Source organism: Glycine soja, chromosome 12, assembly GCF_004193775.1.
Source record: "Glycine soja cultivar W05 chromosome 12, ASM419377v2, whole genome shotgun sequence".
In the NCBI taxonomy this organism is placed as follows: domain Eukaryota; kingdom Viridiplantae; phylum Streptophyta; class Magnoliopsida; order Fabales; family Fabaceae; genus Glycine; species Glycine soja.
In genome coordinates this window covers 43476376-43484717 of record NC_041013.1, presented here as the reverse complement: position 1 = coordinate 43484717, position 8342 = coordinate 43476376, and positions in this window count along the sequence as shown.

The window sequence follows — 8342 nt, the reverse complement described above, 5'->3', positions numbered from 1 at the left end:
TTCCCCTATTTTTGACCCAATTGAGTTTATTTTCACATGCCACTTGTTGTGCCTTTAGATGCCTCCAAATCTATGTGTTGTCAACTTAGCTATTAATTATTCCTCATTCCTCCTACGGAATGCTGCTTTGTCGTGGTTAAATTTGAATAACAAATAAAAAATCGCTTGATTTCCAATTTTGTCCTTGTTAGATGTGAGTATCTTTTAATGGGCTTAACTAATTTCTATGGGGACTACTCTTGTAGTTGTTGTACGATGTACATTGGGTTTTGCAAATGTATTGAAAGCTAGCTGGGCCCCACATGTGAAGCAAACTTTATTCAACGAAGTCGGTGTTGAAGGGGCATGTGAAGACAATATTTGCAAACCTTTCTTTGTCCCATAAAGGAGATGTGATTCTTGTTGATGGTTTTGTATTGTATCTATGCATCTTCGTGTAATGCTTCCCAACCGTTGCAAATATCTCTCCCAATGCAAGTGATTGTTGTGTAATGTCTACATTGGGCTCCGATTCATTCACATGGTGGGAGTGGAAAGTGGGCAAGAACCATAAGATCTTAAGGGGGCTATTCATGCCTTTAAAATCTTGGAAAGTTTTCTTTTACCGGAAATTAATTGAAGGTCAAACTTTTTTACTTTGATAACGTTTGGTCCATGTGGCAAGGGGTAGATTTAGGTGATTATGTATACTTTAATTTTATTATAATTATTGTGGAAGAGAAAAAAACTATCTCATAATAATTAATATTTTAGTTTTTTTGATATAACATTAATTATTTTTTATAATATTAATGATGGACAATAAAATTTATAAATGAATTAATGATGATATAAGGTTAATTTTATAAAATTATTATTTTTCTTTATCTAATTATTATTTTTTCTTGATACGACTAAAATAATTTAAGACGATTATTATTTTAGATAAGAGAAAATAATTATATATATTTAATTTTTCTACATGTTGGGGGGCTTTATTTAAATTTCAGTTGTGTGAATGGTACGGTCAGCTTAGCATAATTCTCACATTTTGATAAAGGGCCATTGAATAGAGATTTTACTTTGGTGTGACAGGACAATGCTCTTTTGCTATAACACAGCTGACAAAATAAAAAGTTTGGCAGATAAAAGATAGTGGAATAATGTTCCACTTTTTAAGAATAGAAAAATACGGGTACATATTTTTTTTATGGGATATAGTTGTGTCCGGGTATAATGGATTTTAACGACCAAAAAAGAAAGAAAAGGTGAGATCATTGGCTATTGCAAGTTGAAAGAAGCCACTTGTATGCACACTTGAGACAATAATTGATGTGGGTGATAATTAGTTCCTTATTGCTTATGGGCCTCATGGCTACCGTAAATATGGGATGGGCTCTCTGAATAAAATGTTAGAGGTTTGAAACTTTGAAGACCCTTACTATATCTCTTCTTAATTCTCTTTAAAATAAATTATAATATTTTTTTAATCTTATAATTTACAATATGTAGTGGTTAGTTTTTATTAAATGAATCCTTTCTCATTCATTCCTTTAGTATTTCGTTTACCATTATAAATAATGTTATCTTGAGATTGAGAAAATTATAATTCAGTTTCTAATTGAGGTAAAGATATAACTGATAAAAAGAACAAAGGGAGCAGGCTGTTGGCATAATGACAATTTAAGAACTTAATTAAACTTGTGCACACCACACAATTGGTCTGCAGGTCTCCCTTGTTAGTTAAAGATTTGGATTCAACTCTCCTTTTCTGTTTTGATAGATGAAGTTTTTAAAGAAATATTAAGTCCTTATAATATTGATTAATAAATAAAAATAAAATTTTGTGAAAAAGTGTTATTAGTACACTTTCACCGTGATTCTCAATAAAACATTTTTTTATTAATTTTTTAATTAAATTTTTAACCAAAAAATAAAAATAGTGGACATCTTAATGATAATATATTTTCAACTAATAATGATTACTGATATTTCTTTGGTGAAACTTCATTGAATGAAACTTAACTTAAATATCTTAAAGAAAAATTCATAACAAAAAAGTAATTGAGAGTGTAAATCTTCATAAAAGTGGTCAGAAAAGTTTTTCAATAAAAATGAGTCATTCATAAAATTAATGAATATTTCACGGTTATATCATAGTGGAAAAAAATAATGTTAAGAGTTAAAATGCATTGGTAGATTTTGATATTATAAGCACTAAAGGGCCGTAGCTGATGGGCCTAGTGGATTTTAAATTTGGATTTGGACCACTTAACATTATGATGGCATTGATTGAAGGGAGGTTCTATTTGATTTTTTCTTCTTCTCATCTCTCTCTTTTATATCATGAAAATTAGTTTTCAGAATGTAAAAACAATTCTAGAAACCAATTTCTGAAAAAAGAGGAGTGTTAAAGAAAAAAAGAAGAAGAGAGAATACAAATAGATTTATCCTTGACTTTATGGTGTCCCATGTCATCACTACTGTACTCCCCTGTTATGGTTTGGTTATCAAGTGATGGACTTTGAATTTGTTTGTGAAATGAGATTTCTAATCAGCATATCATAGAAACTTCCATTCCTTTGTTTTTCTTTAGCCATACTGGCATATCATAGAAATGATATTTTAAAAAATATAAAATATTTTTTTAAAAATAAAACATTAGAAATGGCATAATATAAATATAGAAAAAATGTTGGAGACTTGAAAAATAATTAAATGACGGGTAATGTGACCTTAAAGACCATTTATCTGATGCCAAAGAACGTTTGTCCTCCTAAGTCCTAAATCTAAAACAAATAATGGTCACTTTTTACATAGAATCTTCCATTCAACACACATTCTCTTTGCTTAAATTGGATTTGATTCTCTCACTGAGACAAGTCTGATAGCCATGCTTCCCCTTTTGATTTATTTAATTAATGAAAAAAATATACACTGGGGTGCCAATTTGTGGAGACCATCATCATATATTATCTAGATTCTCTTCTTACCCCTTTAATATAAGTAAAACCCTTTATCTAAAAGGAAAATGCACACCGCTTTGTAGAACGAAATTATCATTTATGCACGAGTCTTACATTCTCAAAATTAGGGAATCAGTGAAAAGACGAGTAAATGATGAATTTCGTTTTTGAAAGTATGAGGTGTTGTTAATTTGGTCTCAAAAAATAATAAAATGATAAAAAAAAGTCACCGAAAGTATATTGGCCATTCATTTTAGTCTAAAATTTAAAAAATTGTATAACTTAAATGACAATATTAACATACTTTGATAATTAAAATAATAATAAATATTTAAGTTTAAAGACTAAAATTGATCATTTACCCGCAGAAAGACAGAACGAAATTTGACATTTTGAGATCAAATGTAGAAATTGTAGTTCAAGCATTTATCAAAAAGTTATGAGCACTAGCCACTGCACCCGAGCTGGTCCAAAAACACCTTCAATAATGCATACAAAATATTTGACTCATTAGAAAACAAAATTGATTCCTTAAAAAAAAAGAAAATAAAATTGATCGTTGCACATATGATCTGTTATGTGTAAACTAGAGACCCATCTAAGAAGATTAAAAGTGGGCGAAGTGTGTGATTATAAGTATGGAAAAGTATATCATTATCCCTCCCATGTTTCAATCACGGGAAATTTGCTTCATGTGTTTTAAGGTAAATTAAGTAATTAGATTATATAAAGTCAACCCAAAAATAAAACGACTAAATTAAGTTTGGGTTTTAAGCCTACCAAAAAGTTATTTGTTATTAATTTTTTAAAGTAAAAAAAAAACATTACATGTTGATTAAAAAATCACACATATCATTCTTTTTCTTTTTTAGAATAAAAAAAGTCACCACAATAAAGTGAGAGATGTGACCTTTCAATCCAGATTCCTCACATATTCTATTTCCGGACCAAAATTCCGGTACTAAAAAGCATGCCTTGATTGAGAGGCAGAGGATGGGGATATGACACTTCTATTATATACCCCACTATTAACTTGAACTTAGGAAACAAGATCAATAAAACCTCTGAATAATTGTATTGCACAAATACTATAATATATTTTTGTTACATAGGAAACTTATAATGTAACATAGAGAAGAAGGATATTGTCAGAACTTTATGGTTACAAAGAAACATATGACCCTTAGTTTTGTCATTGATTATTTGATACAAAAGTAGAGTTGCATATTTATGTGGGATCAATAAGATTAAGACATCACTTCATTCACTAGTGTCCTTCACCGGGGCTGGGATTAGATACTACTTCTTCATTGGAAAGATGAGCAACGAGCCTTCCACTACCATTCTTGTGATGATAACCATTGGCCTCAATTGAAGGTGGGGTACCCTTCAAAGAGAGCAATTCTTGTGTCTCAATTTTGAGAATCTTTCGGGCATCCAAGACTGAGGAATAGCATACCAAAACAAGTAGAGTGGTGAGTAAAACAGAATTCAAGCGAGCCATGTGGATCACTAATGTAAGGAAAGAAGTACCAATGTGTTTGTTTGTGTCTTTGTGATGTGTTGAGAGAGAATGGCATGTGCATGCTATTTATATGGTTTTGGATCCTCTTGAATTTCCTTTATGCATGCCAGCGGGGAAAGACACATAAACAACTTCGACAATTGGAGTCATTTGTGTATGGTTTCATTCAACTTTGTTTGTATCTTTCTTAAACCTGAAAAGAAACACTAGAGATAAAAAAAACATGATGCGACACAAATTCCTATTTATTCAAATTTAAGTTTTTAGGAGGGCGAGCCCTGGTACAGCGGTAAAGTTGTGTCTTGGTGACTTGTTGGTCATGGGTTCGAATCCGGAAAATAAAAAAGTTACAATCGATTTTGGAGTATATGAATGAAAAAAAAGAGAAATAGAAAGAAAAAGTAAAGGAAGAGAAGAAAAAAAGTGGTAAATGTTACTAATATAACGTGATGAAAATAAACAGAGAAATAAAAAATGAGATGAAAATGATAGAATGAAAAATAGATGTAGGATATTATCTTCGCTAAATAACAGACTTTTTTTTAACTATTCATCCCATTAAAAGAGTTAATTGATTTAGTTAATAATATTAAATTTATTAATAATTTGTATTATTTTTTAAAAAAATTACGTACTTATGATTCGTCTTCTCACTTTTTCTACTTAATTTTATTTTTATCCAGTTAGTCAATATGCATTAATCATATTCTCCCATCTTCATACAAAGAATGGATTCATCATACTAATTTATAACATTTATTATAAAAAAATTAATAGAGATGAGACAATTTAAAAATAGTCTTCCGAAAAAAGAACAAGCAAATTCCAGAAATGAATATTACATATAAGAATAAAGATAGTAATAATATGTTTGGTTTCACACTTCTGTGATTTTCATAAGTTAATAATTATAACTTTCACATCTGAAATATGATTCTATTTTTTTTAATGAGTTTCCAAACACACTATTATTCTTTGGTCAAATAATACATGGTTAAAGTATAAACATTAATGGACACATGATACTAAAAGAATGATAATTGTCCTAAAATTCCTTGTAGATGTTGGGGTTAGGTTAACATAATATATTGAGACGTACGTCCATTGTTCTTGTTTGTTTGCTCCAAACACCGTGGTGAGTTGCTTGTAAAGTTGAATCTTCTTCACCACAAGGCATTGTCGTTTTGATCTCATACAAAAGTGCACTCTTTCATAGTTCATTAGCTAAAAGTTCATATTATGGCGACCACTTTGACATTCAATTCCATTGTGGTCTTATTCTCAAGGAGCCATCGATGACATTAATTCCGTAAATGAATTATATGTTTCATCTTGTTTTTGACCTGAAACAATGAATGGCTAAGTTAGTAGTTCCACCATATGCCAATGCTTTGAGAACTGGTAGAAATTATTGTGACCCTTTTACTATATGTCAAGTTTAGTGACTCTCATAATTGTCTATAACAACACATATACTACTATTCTCATGGTAGGGGTCAGAATACATGATATTCGCGGGTGAGTGATTCAGGTCAGCGGCACTTCTGAAGTGCGAATTAAACATTATTGGTGACTTGTGTCATGCAATTCCTTCTTGAATATGATTGTTAAGGTGAAGACAAAAGAAAAAAGCAATAAGCAACTAGAAAGTGATGAATAATGACTGAGGGAGATTGGTTACTTATAAAAAAAGATAAGACGTTTAATATCATATATATTGTGGAAGTAGTGTGCTTGCACCTGAAAAAAGTGCATGATAGCGAGACACATATCTTGTTGTGTTATCGGGTACATGTACCTAACCTATCAAAACATTGAGACAATGAGATTTAGTTCTATAAGCTAGTAATCAAAGTAGGAAGTTCATTCTTTTAGCTCCAACCTGGTCAACTTGAGCTCTTAGATATTTATCAATTAGTACACACCCTTTTGTTCTATGTAGCACATTGATGTAATTAATTAGTGACTATTATTTCTCACTAATTTTTTCCTCGCACTCAAATAACTGGCGCAACACACACAACAAATTTGTTTTCATCATGAGGACACTTTGGAATTCTCAAAAATTGTAACTCTTGAGTGGCTGATTAGTAACAAATGATGGTAATAACTGAGGATTCGATTTGAGATTTCTTACACGACGTTTCTAGTGCCAAGTATGTAGATTTAGTCATTCCAACCAATTTTCCTTAACTTCGAACAAGTCAACCTTCAGAGGATATATGCAAAATTTCTCTGTAATCACTAATCAGTAACGAATCAACATTTCCTTTCCTTCCCCCAATTCTCAAATCTTGGGGAATTGGATATCTATACGCTTCGATTACCCACAAAACACTAGATTTTGCACAACTTAGTGGCAAAGTTGTTTTCAAAGAATATTACTAAAGGAGCACTATGCTTTTAAATTTTAATGTAATATAGTACCCCCAACATTCCTTTTTAATCTTATTGTGTGTGTCATAACTCTTAACTTGATGGATATAAAATCACTTTGATTTTAATGTGTGTTTGGATGGATGTTGGTAAAATTGATTTTGAATGGAATTGATCTTATAAAATTGATTTTGGTTAAAATTGATTTTAAAGTTATGTAATTTATGTTTTATTATAAAATCAAGTTAGGAATAAAATTCAATATAAAATTTTGGATCCAACACAAAAATTACTTAAAATTGTTTTATCTTATAATCAATTCTAAATTCTTATTCAACGTGAAATCAAACACATAGAAATGTACCCAAAATTAATTCTGGCCAACGCCAAACTAAACACATACTTAATCACTCTAGGGTAGCTTAGAGTTAGTTTCCTTTCTTGTTATTGTTTTTTTTTTAAGTTGACTCATTTTTTGTTTTTTTTTTTCGAGCTCCTCGTTCTTAAGACTCAATTACCTAATTCATTAATATTAAGAAAAATGGTTAATTTAATTGATAGTAATAAAGTTATCTTAAATTTATAACTTTTTTTCAAAAACTATCATGGTAATTAATACTTCTCTCTTTTTTAATTGTTTGTCAATACATTTTTTTTAATTTAAATTAAAAATATTTCTAATTTAAAAATAATTAATACAACAAATATTATAGATGAGTTCTTATAAAATGAAATAAATATAGGAATGGATCTCAGTTAGTAGTTTTTATCTTTTCTGTTATACACACAACTCACATCTCACGTATAAATACTTTACTCATCCATGAATCCATTCAGAATTTTTCCTTCTCAATATTATAACATAACTCATTGCTTGTAACTATTCTGTATTGTGTATCAGCGATACAAAGTCCAACAAAGGGTTGTTTTTAAAAAAGTTGTTCTGGGCTCCTATTCGGCCCACAAAATCAAATAAAATTTATTTGCTAACCCAAAGTTTATTAGACCCTGACTTCAATCAAATTCCCTTCATCACTTGAAAACCTTCTTAACACTACACAGGAGCCTATACATATGTGAATCACAAGAACATGACCGTGAACCGTAAGTGACAGAAATTGTAAAATCAAGAGATTTGATATTGATATTGAGAAATTTTTTAAACACTTTTATGCATGAAACACTATCGTGAGTCGTGACTCAACAAAAGTCTTATAAATAGGTAAATACTAACAGATGTCATTAGAATATTGTTTAAAGAAATTAAATAGAAATATTTTTATTGGATGACGAAAAATTGTGTTGTTTATGATTTTTTTTACACTCATATTATTTACACAATAAATATTTTTTCCTTTTAATGCTTTAACCAATGCCCTAAGACCATTGATTAGTAGAACTCTTATAAAAAAAATGTAAAATATACAATCTCTCTTTAATTATACTGGTTTGTTGGTCTCCTACATACAATATCTTGAGATTCATGATTGATTTTG